Raw genomic sequence first — 17,792 nt, forward strand, 5'->3', positions numbered from 1 at the left:
GTATTTTACTCTATAACATGAAAGTGCAATTAGATATTATACTTACAATAATTATACTGTTTCCTTTGCAGTGTATGAGGTGATAAAGCAAGACAAGAATAAAATATTTCAAATTTTCATATTATGTGCTTGCGTGCAAACATTCTGTCTTGCACAGATGGGGTTAGAATAGAATAGAATTTCTTCCCCACATGGTTGGCACTGTCTGTTTTATTAAGTAAGGAGGCACAAGGGAAGCAGGTTTGTAGAGCAAGAGCGTCAAAACCCCAGTATGTGCAATGGGTGGACTTGAGGGCTTTTCCTTCCTGCTAGTTCTGATCCGCCCCAGTGGACTGAAAGGCCATTAGCAGGTGGAGTGCATTAAACAAGCCCTGGAGTACATTTTCCAGTCTCACTTGTGTGCTCCAGAACTTCTCCATGGTGTGAATCAAAACACAGTAAATGAGAGCAGTTGGGATGTCCAGAGGCGCAGGCTTTGGGAACTGAAGTACTAATGCAGACGCATCTGCTCATGAGCTCACTTCTGCCAAACAACATTTGCTAGAAAAGGGGGTTTGTTTTTTCAGGTGAGAGATTAAAGTATGAGAGAGGTTGATGCTATGTTTATGAAAGCCCATGATGTTTTTATTAAGTTAACTATATTTGCTCCTGGGTTTTCTTTTTCTCCAGCAGAATATTCATGTGTCCTTTGAAATTAATTGGTCTGCTCATCATTAAAATCAGTGGAGATATCATTTAAGTAAACACCCAAGAACTGAATTTGCAAGAAAAGTTCAAGCTCTTCCTGAGCGTTTGAGGGCAGAATTAGTGCCATGTCCATCCATCCATGTTCCCCTTAGATTGTGTCCTTCTGGCTTCATTAGGAGCAATAGCATCAGTAGGAGGAATTGCACCTTTGCTATCTAACCCTGCATTCTCCATTTTTTTTCACATCTTTAAGTAGTTTATCCTTTCTATTTCACTTTATTGAGCTACCTTCACAGACCAAAACTTGCGAGTCTCGCACTGCCTATGTTTAATTCCTAATCTCTTTTAATTTAGGGTTGTATGAGCTGGGCCAGAAAAACAAGGCACAATATTTGGAAAAGTTATTTAAAGATGGTTAAAACCTTAAATACTTTTTCATCTGACACTAGGCAGAATTTGTTGTAGAAGTTCAGTAATTAAGTCAAATCAGGTGCTGTGCTTCACATAGAGAAGAGTATCTTGGCACCGACTCAGCAGAGCTGCCCTCTTGCATTTCTTTAGCAGTTGTTCCAACATCACGGCATCAAAATAACTTAGTGCTTCTGTTCAGTCTCGCCTTAGATCCAGACATCTGAAAGAGCATGGGGAAAAACTGATTTAGCTTAAAGATTTAAAAAAAATTAAATAAAAAAATTGGAGATAGTTCTGCTCTGTCTCTGGGACAGTGACTCTGGTGGACAGCTCAGGATGTCTGAAAGGTTTGTTTGCTCTTGCTCTGTCTTGTGCTGGTTATATGGCACTCCTCTGCGGTGGGACACGGCTGAGGCTTCCTTTGTCTGAGAAGCTCCTTATGTGGCCAAAGTGGTGTGTGTTACCTCTCTGAAGTACACTCTTGTTTCTGAGTCTCCTTCTCACTTTGGTAACCTGAATGGCAAGGGTTTCTCATCAAAGTTGATGACAAAATGTCTGTTGAGTTTGAGCTCCTCTCTGTGTTGTCTGTATGCAACTTTTTTTCCCTGATTATGTAAAATATGTGCAAGTGTTTGCAATAGATGATTAAATGTGTACTACGTGAACTTTTGGGACATTATTGCTCACCATTGCTACAGCTAAATGCTGAGATGTGTATAAAAAGCTACAATAACTGTTAGAATATTCATGTTTTTATGCATTAAGAGATTTATATTTGTGTAATTGAGGAAGACTAATATCTCTGTAGATTTCTGCCTTTTTCAAAGAAAAACAATAAGTGGCCAAGCATGTTTTGGGTATAGAAGTATTTTGCACAGAGTTTAAATAATACTATTTTCCTATGGGATGAGATACAGGCAGGTCATTTGTATTTTCACTTGTATATATTTTAAATTACCAGGTAGCTAGGTTGGTAGTGATGCATTTTCCTGTTGTTACTGATGTATAACCTGAGCTGACAGCTCCGCTTAACAACTGGACATAATAGTCCTAAATGGGGTGACTGCTACCTGCATGCACTGGGTCCTTCTGTTCAGCTGGCATTTTGCCTCCCTAGAAATTGCTCAATAAAAATGGAGTAAAATATATGGGCACGTCTTAAAATCCCTACCGACTACCTTCCTTATTTCACCTCCAACATTTACTGTTGTTTATTGGCTCAATAATATTATCTGTGTAGTTAAAGTTAGGGAAAAAAAAAATAATTGACTTTTCTCAGTTGTAAAGAGATATGATCAAGCTAATTTTCAAATAGGTGTGTAAAGTAAAAGAATAATGTGCAAATTTTGATCTGAAGTTTAGTAGCGGTATAGCTAGAAACAGTCATTTATGAACAAATAATGTAGATAGAGCAGGGGGAAATACTGAGTTTTGAGATTGTCACATGAGCTGTAATTGCAGGTCTTGCTCATTTTTTAATAAAATAAGCTGAAACCAAACAAGACTTAATTCCTTTTGGCTTCAGTAAATATTGTGTGGGGTATAACTGTACATTTCCAGTGCAAAGCCAGGGGTAGTGCTGTATATTTCAGAATATTTTGGTAAAAGTGTGACCGTTTTCTGCCACTTGGCATAGGTATTTTGAAAACCTGAGTTTGTTTTTTTTTTTTCCCCCTTTTCTGTTTCTAGTTTTAGATTTTTATGGAAAAAGACTCGTGACTGGACTCGCTTTTGCCAGGTACATCCAAGCAGTATTAGTTGGCTCTTAGTCAAAGAGAGCATAAGGACAAGAGCAGTTCAGCACAGCTGGGTACGGGAATGGGAAGCCAAAGCCTGGAAATAGCCATTAGCCATGTCCTGGCAGGCGAGAGCGTGAATCAGATGACTCCCAGGCAGGGTGGGAGGGTGCTGCAGCATCTTTGTTGCATGACATTGGAGAAACCTTGAGCTGATCTAATTTTCTTTGCCAAAAAGTGGTTTATTAAAAGTAGGGTAGTTTTTTTGTACTTTTGTACTGCAGTTTCTTGCGATTCAGATAGCAAAGTCCTGTAATTGAAATGAAGTTAACTTTAGTCTGTATCCTGAATACATCTGTTTGATATTGGTAGAGAAGATAATTAGAGAAAAACTAATGAAGTTTGTTGCTTTGTATTTTTTTATGATCTTACTTTGGAAAAAATGTATAATAAATGCTCTTCCCTGCTGCCCTCTTCTCTCCTGCTCTCATCTATTTCATTTCAAAGATGCAAGTATTTTTGAGAGGAGATTTTTAAATTATTTTTTTTAATACTTTGAGATAATTCTGAATATTCATCTTTTCTATCGACTGGACTCTAATCTTCTTAAATACAAGTTTTGATTAGAGCATACAGATATATGAAAGGCACAGGATCTATTTAAGCAGCAGACCCCAGCTTAATTTTCTTTGCGTCTCCCTCTCTTACAAATTTCCACTATCTTTTAAATACCAGGAATTTATTTGAGAGAATGGGAATTCCCAGTACCTCATCTGCAGCCTGATGCCTGGGGTTTAGGCAGCAAGTGCACAGCAAAGGAGACTGAGATTCCTCTTGCTCTGTGAAATGCTGCTAGATACTTGTGTCTTTTTGGCCTCATGGAAGAGCAATAGAGTACACAAGCAAGCAGTTCAGTGTGAAAAACAAATGTGGAGAAATTTGCCATTTTTCATGATGATTTAAAAGCTGCAAAGCTGTGATAAAATCATTATTATTGTACTTCGTGCCTAAACTGTGGTACTGTGGTTTCACTGTTTGTTGAAAGGGAAAATGTTTCTTGTTGCCTACCAATTTGGTCTCAAACTCTTGGCACATCTCCAGCCCTGGCACTCACATCTGTAGTCCCATGGGAACAAACCAACAAGCCCACACCCAAAAAACCAAAACCGAACAAACCAAACCAAAACTCCCCAAAACCCAACAGGATGGTCTATTATGTTGTATAAGATGTTTATGTAGGAAAGTAGTGAAAAATATGAGAGCTTATCGGCTCCTTTATTCTTGTCTGGTTGGGCTGGAGAAGTGGAGAAGTTTCCTTTTCCCCTGTGAGTGCAGGGAGGCTTGTCTGAGTGTCAGCCCTCCTCTCCCCTTCTGCCGGGGGCTTTCTCTTGGTTTGGCCAGTTCTGCTGTTCGCAGGTTGCTCCCGTGGCCTTGTTTGTTTGGTTTTGGTTGTCCTTCTGCTTTAATTGGTGTATGCTTTTAATTCAAAATCTACTTGTGGAGTTTAGGGCATGTAGCATTCATGTAAGTTAGTTTAAAATTATAGCACTTCCTTTTTTTCCCTCCCCCCAGATCCCTCATAATTATAAGAAGGATAGGTTATTTTATCTAGAGCTTTTCCAGGCACAGTAACTTAGTCAAGAAGGTCATTGCTTTGCTCCTATTCAAAAATCTGTTTTTGCAACTTTTAACATCATATATTCCCTTGGGAATTAGCCTAATAAGAGAAATACAGATAAAATCACAATGGTTTTGTGGAGGTCTGCTAAGGATGGAAGAGTTTAATTGTTAATCATTGTTAAGATAATAGTGAGTACTTTACATTTATAATACCTTACTGCAATTTACAAATAAATTAGCCTGGAAGTAAGGTAATCTTAGAAGTCTGCTTATCAAGTTCAAAGTAAGTATTCCAGGAAACCTGCTATGTGAGCATAGTTCCACTCATCCTAACACCAAACTTTAAAGAGGATGCTTGTGTTTTATATTCCTGTCTTTTAGTAATAAATAATTACATAGACACAGTGTACCTCATATGAAGATTTTGTAGGCTGTAGAGAATCACTAACCATTCTGGTTGGACTACATATGTGGAGTTTTTATTTGAGTATTGACATGTCTATTCAAATGCAATTTCTTCGGAGCACAGTGGGGATGAATACTGGACTGCATGATAGACATTTGTAGTGGAGGAGAAGATAGGTATTAGTTCACTTTGGGCAAATAAACAGAAAACAGAATTTTGCTGTTGTCTGGAGTATGGCACTGTTCTCTCTTTTTAGTTTATGTGCCCTTTGAGTTTGCTGCCAAACTTAGAAAAATGTTTGGATGTAGCACAGATCTCGCTCTTTATCTGGATGTGAAAGGGTAGCTTTGGCCAGTACACTTTACAGTGAATCACACATAGCCTGTCTATGTTAGCGTTAAACTAGAGCTGCTGTTGTCTGTCCTGCCAACAACATGAATCCAACATAAAATCCATTTCACATACGTCTTTGTATCTGACCTAACCCAGGCTTGAGCTCCAGCAGTGATCTGACCGCATGCACATTCAGCGTCCATAAACACGTGTGAATGTGACCTTGGGAGTCCACTTTGGATGGGATCTGTGGTGCCATCCTTGGTTTATAGAGTATGCAAGGGAATAAAGTAGAGGGTTGACTTCTGAGCAGCAGCAGAAGGTTGGAAATATGAGCTTTGTCCTTGAGGGATCTTGTCCTCATGAACTGTAGTTCATCTTCACCTGTACTATGGCCAACTATCCAATATGATGACATCATAAGAGGTGTGGGTTCTTCTGGGAGGTGGGAAAGATTTTTGTGTTAAGAGATCTATAACTACTCTGATTTTATGTCCATATCTTATATGTTTTCAATTTTAATAATTTTTGCAGTCTTTATCAATGAATTCTTATGAAGGCTTTGAGTACTGTGAAACTGTTGCATTAGAGATAAGTGTAATGGAAAAAAATCAGTATTAGCTAGTGAGATAAAACAGGGTAGGTGAAAATGGATTGGGGGAGTTGACTATGTTAACTGTCATCAGCAAGTTGGGGACTTAAAAGAAAAACTACAACTATTTGTGTATTTTTTTTATACATTGTTATTGTTCCATTGGACTAGAAAAGGGACACTGTATTCTTCAGGGCTGTTGAAAAGGGGAATTAAAGACTGAGTCTGCCACACCAGTTAGTTTTACAGAGAGGAATATGGAGATGCCAGGAAAGAGCTGGCTGTGACCTGGCTAAGGATAAAGTATAGTTAGAGCACCTAAAGGGAGAAAGGAGGTAAAGGGCTTGGTCATAGGCTTAGCCAGAGGGATGCTTTCCCAGGAGAGGGACCCATACCTGAGAACAGCTCCAACAGCTCAGCTGGCTGATATTAATGCAACAGAGTCATGGGCTCACACTTTAATTCCGAGGAATTTAAATTTCACTGTACTTAATTTTTTGTTGTTATTGACACCATCATCTGGAGCAGCCTAGATTGATTTACAGTATAGTTTAGTATATTTGATTTAGTTTATTATTTAAAGTTTAGTGTATTTGATTTCGACTCTTGTTTAAAGTAGAAACCAACATGTAAAATAGGATGCAGTTCAGTGGGAGGCTCTTAGTTCCTAGTTCCTCACAGGCTCAGGTGTCTGTCTGTTCTTATGGGTGTTAGATACTGCTTCATCTCTCTGACTGATTCAAGGCGTTTTGGACTTTCCCTTAGAACCCTGTTCTTGTTTCCTCTCCAGTGTTTATTTGTTCCCCCGAACTTTCTACTTTTAACCTTTTTTCTTCTGTTGTGTAAGTCAGCTTTTCCCAAATCCTTGATTTGAGGGGATGGGCAGGGATGTAAAGCTGGCTGTGTATCTGGCTTGACAAACCCAAGGTAAAATTAAGGAACAGTTGAATCGGGAAATAAAAGAAATGTATGTTTGGGTGGTTCTTTTCCAGTACAGGGGGAATCTGACACATAGCGATCTTCCGTAAGCACACTATTCCCTGTTACTTATGTAGAGATTTAAAGGAAAATCCAAAAGAAGGAATATGAGAAAAGTATGAAGCAGGATTATTTTTCTTTGTAATCCAGATACTTATGTCTGTTAAAACATACACCACACTGGGGCAGCAGTTAGCAAGCATAGGTTGTCTGAGCTCCAGTCTCATGTCATGAGTGTTAGGTATTTGGCATTCTTGAGAAGACTGGCAATTGATTTTGATTGCCTTTTTGTGGTTTCTTTTGAGATAAACTCAGTTGTATGCATCTTCTGATTTGGATTAAGTAGCAGTTGCTAACTGCTTGGGTTGGTGTGTATGAAGAGGAGAAAAGGTTAGAGAAGAAATGTGTTAGCAACTGATGCTCCTGTCAGCATCTCTGTCTCTAGTGTTCTCATACACGTTTTGAAAAGCATTTTGTGAATATGCACGTAGTAAATTAGCCATGTCTGCTTACCTACTGATGACACTATGCTTTAAGTTCTCCCTTTCCCCCCCTGTTTGGATTTCTGATGTAAAAGAAGGTGATTTTCTCACTATAACCAGTTGTTAGAAGGGGGTTAGAGACATTACAGGCTAGATTTATTTTGACCCCTCCAAGGTTCATGCTGCTTTCATGAATGCAAAATCCTTCTCTTCGTGACAGCTGTGGGTTCTGTGCCACTGAATGTTTAGAGCGAATGTGGTAGGAACCGGGTAGATGTTAATGCACCACAGGTTCCAGAGCTATCCAGAGGCTTCTTCCATTCCTCCTGCTCTCCATCAAGTCCCAAAGCTCACTGAGAAAGGACCAGGGTATCACCAAGAGTGTTGTGTATATTATGTTTTATTCTTTTTAAGCAGTGTTACCATTCTGCTAGCCTAACTGATAAAGTGATTAATTATTTTGATCTTTTTAGAACTGACTTTAATGGAGTAAAGGAGATGGTTTCCCAAAAAGGAACTTAGAGCAGATTACAGTTCTTCACAGTGTAGTAGATGCCTTAATACAAGAAAGACTTCTATAATATTATTTAAATTACTTAAATGATTGCATGAGAAAAGAAAAAGGCTTAAGTGAAGTATTTTGCAACATGTGCTTTCTGGTATAAACATGCAAACCCAAGCTCTTGGGCATGCTGCCTGGGATTTACACGTGAGTTGATAGAGTCCATTATGGACCTAACGACTGATTCAGGTTTGGGTCCTTGTATTTTAATGTAATTGTTATCCTCTGTAGATCTAATGAGTTAATTTAAAATATTGTGTGACAAATCCCGTTAAGGTGACAACTTTGTTATAATCTGTGATAATTCCTTTCGGAAACTTCATGACTACCCCTGATGTTTTCTCATCTGATAGATTCTGTCATGCAGGGAAGTAAATTCTTTGATAAAGGAGTGAAAATGAGTAAGAATCTGAAAATTCACATGTAAAGTTAAGTATGCTTGGAGTGTCTGAAGAAGGAATGCCGATATCTTCTGAGTGATAAAACTCTATTGAGTCTACTGATAACCAGAGGAAAAGTAACATTCCTCTTTTTGCTGTTTTGGAAAGGCAGCACTGCAGTTGCTGTCTGTGGTCCTGGTTTTGGTAGATGTGCACGTTCTTCTGATGTGCATGGCAGTGTGTATCACTGACTTGGAATGGTGACTTCTGGTCCAGGCCTGTCATGTTGAGAAAACAGACAATTTAATATTTCCATATATAAAGTTCTGATTTTTGTATATACATGTTGTGTATGTGACAAGGAGACAGTAAAGGTCTGACCTAGTAGAACTGAAGCATCTGGCTATAATGTTATTGAGAAACATGTAGTGCAAACACAGAAAAAATGTAGTAATATAAATAAACTAATTAATCTCTGCATGTCTTGGTAAGAGGCACAACTTATTTGTAAGAAATCTTGGGTTTTTTTTCAAGCTGGAAGCTCTTTTGGACTGTCAGCTTGTATGTATGTCTGACAAAACCTATAAATTAGATAAGCATATTGAATAGGTTTTGGCCTCAAAATATTGAGAATGCATACTGGTTTTCCAGACTCGGTGCTGAAAGTGGAATACTGGTTATATTGAAGTCAATAAAAAGATGTATATACACATTAGTAGGGTTAGTATTTTGTCTAAATCTAACATAATTGGCTACTAGTAGGTGATGCAGCTAGTTCTGTCTATTAAAAATTGTTTAAATATTATATTATCCTTTAAGTGACTGAAAATCTTGTAATAAGTAGGGATGAGTTATCCATTCCAGTTTTCTTTTTTCTTACTGAAGTAATTATGGAGAGAATTTAAGCATGCTTTTTCAGTCCAGTGGCTACATACTTTGGCTATTGATTATCATTTATCTATATGTACTCTGTGTGTACATAAAATACATATATAGGTGCATATGTATGCGTATGTCTGTTTTTTAAATATGTACAGGTTTCGTGCTCAACTTTTAACATTCAGCTCTATAGTTTACATACATGTACCTGAACTATTTGCACAAATATATTTGTTTTTATAGCCTACCTACATATCAACCTGCTTTATTTTGTATGTGTCAAGCCCTTAAAAAATATGTTATAGTAGTGGTAGGAGGAAGTCTTCCTCACTGCTTGAAAACCAGGACTATTGGTAGACTGTAGTTACATTGAAATGACCAAGGTATTTATTCTTCCTGCTAAATGTAACCTTTCCAATGAGAAGAAATCAAAAAAATGTCTCTGCTCGTACAAAGACTGTACAAAATTTTAATCTTTAATCTTATCCTGCTTTAAGTCTTAAGCAGTGACCTACAGACTGATGAACTATGAATAGGGCACAGAACTATGTGTGTACTATGTAAGTTTTTTTTCCTTTGAGTTTTATATGTTGGAAGTGGAGTTGTGTGTGAAGGATCTGGGGTTAATGTGTATTTTCAGGATATGGTGGTTTAAAGGAGTGAGTGGTAGAGATTAGTGAGGAAAGGATGAAGAGGTGCATGGATGGTTTAATGTTATTTTTAAAACTGCTGATTCGTGAAGGGAAAGTCTTTTGTTTCCGTAATCTGCCAAATAATTGTTTTCATTGTTTGTGTGGAGATTTACCAGCAGTAGATGAGAAGTGCCAAATAATGAACACATCCTCATCCAAATCACCTTACAGGCAGCTACAACTGAGTACGGCTCTGGCTGAGGCCTTCTACCCAGCTCTTGTTGCACGCCCTCACCAAGTGCTCTGGAACTGGAAGATCCTATAGAAATTTGAAATGTGCAGAGAGATCTTTCAGTCCAAAGGTTTCTAAGACCAAAGTGAAAACTACTATTTAAACCAGTGAAAGAATATTCTTACTGAATGTCCTCCTGTTCACTGCATTACTCTTAAGATAAGTGTCTTGGAAATAAATCCAAAGCTCCAGCAAGTTCCTCTGTAAAGTTCCTTTATTTTTTTGAGGGTTTTGTCAGAGGATCTTCACTGTCTGTTTTTGAAATTCAGTGTCTGTTACCACTGATGGTTTTTATTTCCTTTTGATTTTTTTCCTTTTAACAAGGTTAGCAGTTCTATGTCTGGGGCTCTCTAGGTGTTTTCATAGCTCTCTTTTTGCAGCATAGCTCATCAGATACTAGCAACTTTTGATACAGTCAGACCTTCTTTTCCCCTCTCCACTAAATTATCAGGTTTGTGTGTGTTAGGTTTAACTATTTTGCCAAACAAACCCTCGAGGATTCTGTGCGTATTGAAGCGATACTAAATGTTGATAATTTAGGAAAATATGTCAGTCTGCTGTATTTTTGTGTTGAAGCTTATTAAGAAAAAAATAATTTCATAACTATGTTCACAATATTTATTCAAGCTTTTTTCCTACTAATTTTTTAGGAGGCAATATCTTTTATACACCGTCTCTCTTTCTCTCTCACATGCTCTTGGCATTCACTGTCACGTCCCATTTAATTTCTGTGGTCCTCCTGACGTTAATGTATGGTGCTCCAAGGCTCTTTAGCTGAAAGAAACTCAACAGAAAATTTTGTGGTAGACTTGTTTGTGTTTGAGAAATGTTGCCTGATGAGACCTAGATTTTAGTGCTTTACCTGCATGAACTAATACTTTACTCTGAGTACTTCCATTGCAATTAGTGGGACATCTTCTAGAAAAAGAAATGGCCAAGATTACCAGAATATAGGCAGCATCTTCCCAAGAGGTTTGTTTTTTTTTTTTTTTTCCAAATTTGCTCTGTCTATTGTACCAGTTTCTTAAGTTTTCTGACCAAAATCTTCTCTTTCTTTGAGAGAGGGAGGCAAGGTATCAGAAGAAGAACTGATCAGCTCTTGAAGATGCTTGTTTGCTCAGGGGAAAGTCTTTAAAAAGTGTAGCTTCACTGTTACTCCTCAGTTCTGCTTCATTGGTTTGGTACTGTTGTTAATAAAAAGGAGGAGAAGAAAAATTTCATCAAAATTTTTTCTGAAAACACATCTGAGAGTTTTCTTATATTTTCCTCAAAAGTGTGTTTTCGTTATACTGTTTATAATGGATATTTAAAATAAAGATTGGGGTTTTCAGCTCTGGAATTTTGTAGCTGGTATTTGGAAGCATGAAATGACTGTGGGTTTGAGTGATTGCCTTTAAGATTTATTTCTTTTTTTCAGAGGGAACAGTAAATTTTACCTTTTGAGGGAATTGAGCTGGTCTGCAAGGGTGATCTTGTCATTACGGCCCATGTTTTAATGTCTGACAAGTATCCAGGGTGCTTTGTGTGCATGGAGGAGTCTGATGAAACAGAATGGTGTGTTCCCATTTCCATTTCAGTTCCGCTTTTTTCCTTCATTCCAGTTTTTCCTATTACGCTACCAGTGAAATGGACAGCGTAGTTACTGTACCAATGCCAAAGGTGTCTTAAACACTGGCCATATAGTCTGGAGGAAGGGGAAGGAGGGAGAATAGACACTCTAAAACTTCCCGGGGCAGGATTGAAAGTTACCATTTGAAAACTCATAGCTTGACCTCTGAGCAACTCAAAACCAATCTCAGAACACTTATCCACAATTTCCAAGCATCTTCCTGTGTCCTATGGAAGAGCAGGTAGTTTGACATCATTGCTCTCCAGGAAGAGGTTTCTGCCCACTCAATCTTGGTTTGTGTCACTGCTAATTACTGAGAACACTCGCACCCTGTCGAAGCCGATCACTGCATCGAGGAATCTTCTTACCGCAGTGAGTTGAGGTGAGCACTTCTTTAACAGGGAGGTTATCTTATTTAACGGCATAATGTTTCATTAAAAGACTTCAGATAATTTGAAATGCAGAAATATGCTCCATTAGGTAAATGGTGAGTTTGTGACCTTCGTGTTGCTTGGTTCTGTAGTCTTATTTATTCCAGCCACGTTAGTAGGCTTGCGGGGCTGTATGCCTCTGAATTTGAATTACATTCAAAAATTTTCATGTTAATAAATTGGGCTTGTGAGGACCAATTTTAGGACTTGGGAAGTATTTACTTATTTCAAGGTTAGATGTAGTAGTGTTATTACTATGAGTTTGCCCAGGGCAAAATTATTACTGTTCTTCACAACTTCCGAAATGTTTGGATTCATAAATGTAAGTATATGGATGGTCCCTTGTTCATTTTAATGTATTAATTTTTAAGAAAGTGTTTGCTGTTTTAATGGCTGTTTTTAAAATACATTGCATGACGCAAACTTCATGTAGTCTGAATATGTACCTAGTTTAAAGCTAAATGATAAATGTTACGGTATATTTACTTGTGTAAATACTGATATGGTAACTAAAGAGATGTTAGCAGCAATAAGAGTGATAGATGGCACTCCAGGGATGTCTTGTTTTGTGCGTGGTTCTCAAGCTTATGTTATACAGGTGCCTCCTTGGTCTTTGTTGGTGAAGAAACTGCCTTGTTCGGGCCTTCTGCGAGTCAGCACATGGGTACTATACATGGATCTGATTCAGCTGGGGAGAAACCCGTGGAGAATAAATATTGCTTCCGAGAGCAGGGAGTTTTCTGAGGCCTATGAGACGTGACAGTGCTCTGCTTAGCTGATAAATTGCAGTGTAGCAGGAAGGATGCTACAATGAGTATTGATTTCTTTTGTGCGTAGAACTCATTTTGCTCCAGCTTGTGAATTGCCTTCATGAGCTGACAATCCATTAAGGATCACTTCGTGTGTCTCTTCCTTCATTATTGCTTCTTTTACTGCTTTCTGCTTTACTGCCTTTAAAATACATTGTCAAGGCAAAAATAAAATAGGTAAAGGAGAAAGTCTTAACAGCAGCAAAGCAATTTGGCTCTTGGTAAATTACTTTATTGCAAAAAATATTTTACTAGGAAACTATCTACAAAGACAATTTTAAGGAGCTAAACATATTATAATGAAATTATTTCATAGTAGGGTAACTCACCTAATGATTGTAATTTTGTGTCACGAAATACACCTTTTATTGTAAGATTGATTTTTTTTTTTTTTTTTTTAAAAGTCTGAAGACCTAAAATTCCAGTTTTATGTGGACATAATTTAGTCTTGTCTGTTCTGCATGGCCAGTCAGTGCCTCATATTCTGAATATATGTCAATAATACCTTCACAGATGCAGTGCTTGTTTTTGTTCATGTCCAGGAGGGTTGTTTCTTCTTATTCTGAGTAAGCAGGGAAACACTATATTTCTCTATATTAATTTGTTTTGCTTTTCAAGGAAGTAGACAAGGTGTATGACACAAGCGCATTAGCAATAAAAATGTATTTTTTTGCAAGAAAACTTCGTATTTTCCTTAATTACATAATTGCATTGATTAGGTTTAGAATTTTTCATTGCAGGAAGGGTTAGAATTAAAATTTTTAGATAAAGCTACCGATTACAAGACTAGCAAATTAGGAGGACCAATGTGCTCCATTATGGAAGAAAGTGTATTATTCTTGTCAGCAAGAAAATTTTTTAACTTGAAATAACTTCCCACGTGTCTTTTTTTTTGTATCCTTTTCATGTTGTTTTGTTTGATATAAGGCAAGTTTTATCCTCCCACAAGTCTCCTTCTGTTACCAATCTCTTAATCTCAGGGATGGATATTGATGATGGACATGTATGCATAGTGGTTTGTGATCTAGTGGTGGAGAAATCTACTGAAGAACTGGACTGCATTTTTAGGAAGCAGATGTTGCCTTCAAAGCTGCTTTAAAAAATACAACTGAAATATCCTGTGGCACTGACTACTAAATTTTAGCTTAATGTAGTTAGTTGCACAAGCAGGGTGGCTTTCACATTGTGGGGTTTTTCTTTTTTTTCCTTTTTCCCCACTCAGACATTTGTGTGAAGATCTGATTCATCCAACTCCTGCAGCTTCTGGCAGGTCCTGAGTTCTCCTGCCAGGAACCTCAGCCTCGGTTTCTGCCAGGAGTTCTCCCGTAGACAGTGACCTCATTAATTGCATCTCCTGGCTCTCTTGGTGCAGCGATGCTTAGCTATTTCTACCCGAGAGTGACTCTAAATACATTAAGCAAAGTTGTTTTGTACAAGTGGTTGGCCAGACTCTTGATAGTTGCTTTTTTCCCCCATCTCTTCTTCCTTACACTTACAATTACAACATTGGCTGACCTACAGTATTATCTTCCTATGCTTGTTTTCCATTGCCTCTGATCAGTAATCTGAGGAGTAAAGTTTTAGTTGCTATTTATTTTAAAAACATAAGAGTTGAGGTCATAAAACACCTTTTGGAAACTTGACTGTTTCTTTCCTTGGAAGACCATGGCAAGGGTACAGAAGTAAAATCAATGTCTTTTTTTCTTTTAAAACGCATGGTGACATGGGGGTGCACTACGTGCCTTCAGCCCCATCTCAAGAGTGGAGAAAAGATGAATCGGGTAAGGCTTGTTACCGTAAATTTGGTCTCAAAAGAACCCCCTAAGACTTAGTTTGAAGTTTTAGAAGGCAGGCATTCTTTACTGCAGCACTGGATGCACGGTGGATCATTCCACCTAACATGCATGCCAAAAGACAAAAGCACACTTAGTGTATATAATAAAATAAATGAATATTCATGTAATTTCCGAGAAGTACACACCTACTTTCAGAGGATCTAATGCATATGTTAATACATTGTGCAAGTGTACTAAAATCTGGGGAAGGGTCTCTGAGGGGGCTTCCATGGGGGTTTTTGGTGGTCCCTAGTGGTTGTTGAAGAGGTGTCTCTTAGTGTCCTTTCCATGAACTCTGAGATGTGTCTTTTTTCTTTTCATATAAGGCCTTGTCTTGGCTCATTGCTCTATCTGTAAAGTTTCTCAGCTTTCTTATCTTTGACTACAACATGTTCTCTGTTGGTTTCTCTGTCCTCCCTGGGATGTACCCATCACAGTTGCAAAAATTATGTCCTTGGGCGCATTCTTGTCCGAGGCCCCTTACAGCAATCAGCACCAACTGCTTGCAGGCATCAGCTAGCAGCCATCAGGCTGATCAGTTCTAAGGTGAGATTTTCTGGAACAGACTTAAATCTGTCTTTCTAGTACGTCATATAGATGAATTTGGGATTATTAAGTAGACATAGAAGTGAATAAAATTGGTAATCCCTCCCTGAACCACACATGCCAAATCAGAAAAATTTTAGTTTGGTGAGTTTTATTGCAATTGATTTCCCAACTACTTTGCTAAACTCTTTTTTTGTTGTAAACCATGCTATCCTCCTGATGGGGATTAAACGTGTAACTACTGGTCTATGGAAGTGGCTATAACTATATCCATGTGGATCCTTTGAAAATATATTATATATTTTTAAAATATATAGAAGGCAATCTCAGAGCTTGGATACTCTGTATAAACTCAGCAGCATATTTTTTCTATATTTACACTGATGTGACTTCATTGTCGGGATTTCAGGATTCTTTTTCCTTAATAACACTTTTTTTTTTTTTTTTTCTTTTAATGGGGAGGGCTTTTAGTTGTTTTAGGATTTTTTTTTTTTTTTTTTTTTTTGCAGGGGGTTTGGCTTTTATCGGTGTGTACTACAGCATTCACTTTTTTTTATTTGTTTAGGGTCAAATCCTTGGCCATGTACATGGAGCATCAAGAGACACAGAAATAAGAGGTTTGTGCCATTTCTGCATACCATTGAGTGTCAGGGGGGCTGGAGGCACCTGCTCCATGCTCTGGTCCTGTGACAGCAGACACCTTATAAATTTATTCTTATCCTTTATGGTGGTTACTCAGGCAGTCAGGCAGGGAGCTGGGATTAACGTGGTCTGTAATTCGCTTGAAATCCTCTTGAGACTTCTGCGAAGGATGGTTATGAAGCAGCCGCTCATTCTCTCTCTTTCCTTGTCTTTGTCTTCCCTCAGCCCTAAACCCTCTGGTGTTTTACCCTGACGTGTTGGATGGTGGGGAGCAAACCATGGTCAGTTTTGTAGCATCATCATTATGAATACAGAGCTTTTGAAGTCAATTTTCATCTTTGTTTTTCTGCTGGTGTGTGTTAAATGTAATAGTTTGTACTGTATAAGTATATGCATACCTGTTGCAACACCTCAGCAATGACTCGTTGGGTGTGGCTTTGGGGAACTGGATAACCTTGATACTCAGAGGTTTTACTCTGGGAAACAAATGAAGTGTTAAATCCGAGGTTTCCTGCTAAAGACATTAATCTGCCATGGGTAGATTAAAAGACTGGGTTTTCGTTTAAAATATAGCACGAGATGGTTAGAATTTTATCCACATAGTACACAACTGTTTTAAATAATGAAAAAAACCAAACTGTAATCTCAACATATGAGTACAAAAATTCTACAGTAAGCATAACACCACTAAAAAAAAAAAAAATCTGTGGAGGAAGGTACTTTGCAAAATGCTTAGGAAAATTTAGCAGTCCAGCTTAGTTTTACCAGGATACTCGGTAGTTAGAAAAGCAGTAGTCTTATATTCTTCACAGTGAATAAAAGCTTTCTCAACAAAAAGGCAAGCTGAACCTTGTGAGGCTCTTACAAGCTCAGTCCAAAAGTTGGTGGAGTAGTGGCAGGAGGAATGGGAAAAATATCTTTTATTTTAAATGAAAAATCATTGTATCTTTTGTACATATGTTTTTTCATAGTATATCACTTGTCACACACAAAAAAATCTTCCCACCCATTTTCCATTTGTACTCATGTGCTGGGTACTAACATCTATTTCTCTGCTTATAGCAGAAATAAGTTTAGTATTCAGAACATTAGTATGCTATCACTTTAGATCAACAGTACTTTTGGGTTTCTTCTAATGCCAACATTGTTGATTTTTAGACCAGTGCCTCAGTAAATATTGCCTTATTTTCATAAAATCTGTGATGGTTTATGATTCAGACGATTCAAGCTGGTAACTCCTGGAACTCTTATGTCAGTAATTGCGCATCCACAATGCATTAGTTTAATAGTTCTCTTTAAGATAATTTATAAAAATTCTGTTTAGAAGTGTTTTTTTCACAAAGTGATTCGTATCTCAATTTCTACTGTTGCCAGGTATAAGTTTTCAAGGATTATGCAAACAGAACAAATTAATAATGAAGTATCTGGTGATATTTTTTTTTTTTCTTACAGACATTAAAACTCCTGTAAGTTTTGGAATGACCACTTTTGTTTTTAATATCCCTTTGGCTAAAGAAAAATCACTGCTGAAAGATAAAAGAAAAATAGTTCTAGTACCATGCTTGGATGAAGTAGATCTGCTTCTGCTTTATAATTATTGGAAATTTTTTTGATTGTTAGCTAGACCTTACAGCTCCTAACAGGCTCTTTTCGAGCGGGGAAAGGTTTTGATGGTTGAGCATGCCAATGAGTTGAACATGCAGAACTCCTACGTGGGGGATTTTGAGACAACTGTGAAAAGAGTTGAGAAAGATCTCCACATCAGTTTGTTCTGTACAAGACTAAACCAAATACCAAGAGTGACTTTCTCCAGGCTGAGCTTTGTATACAAAGCACATAAGCAGCAATATGAGCTTGAACCCCACAGAATTCCCCTTGCAAAACAAAAAGGGGAGGTAGCTTACAAGGAGGAAAAGAGGAGGAACTGTGC

General features: G+C 37.7%; 1 protein-coding gene across 2 annotated transcripts in view; it reads left to right on the forward strand.

Annotated features, from left to right (window-relative positions):
• Positions 1-17,792, forward strand: part of ZNF804A (zinc finger protein 804A) — a 152,204-nt gene that overhangs the window by 19,900 nt on the left and 114,512 nt on the right. Inside the window, exon 2 of one of the 2 annotated variants that reach the window (XM_074872659.1) lies at positions 15,786-15,837. The exons of the other annotated variant lie outside the window; for it this stretch is intronic. The gene's annotated coding sequence lies outside the window, so the exon portion shown is untranslated. The remainder of the gene's footprint in view (positions 1-15,785; positions 15,838-17,792) is intronic. 2 annotated transcript variants of the gene reach the window in all.

The sequence above is a fragment of the Strix uralensis genome, chromosome 6, assembly GCF_047716275.1.
Source record: "Strix uralensis isolate ZFMK-TIS-50842 chromosome 6, bStrUra1, whole genome shotgun sequence".
NCBI classification, from domain to species: Eukaryota; Metazoa; Chordata; class Aves; order Strigiformes; family Strigidae; genus Strix; species Strix uralensis.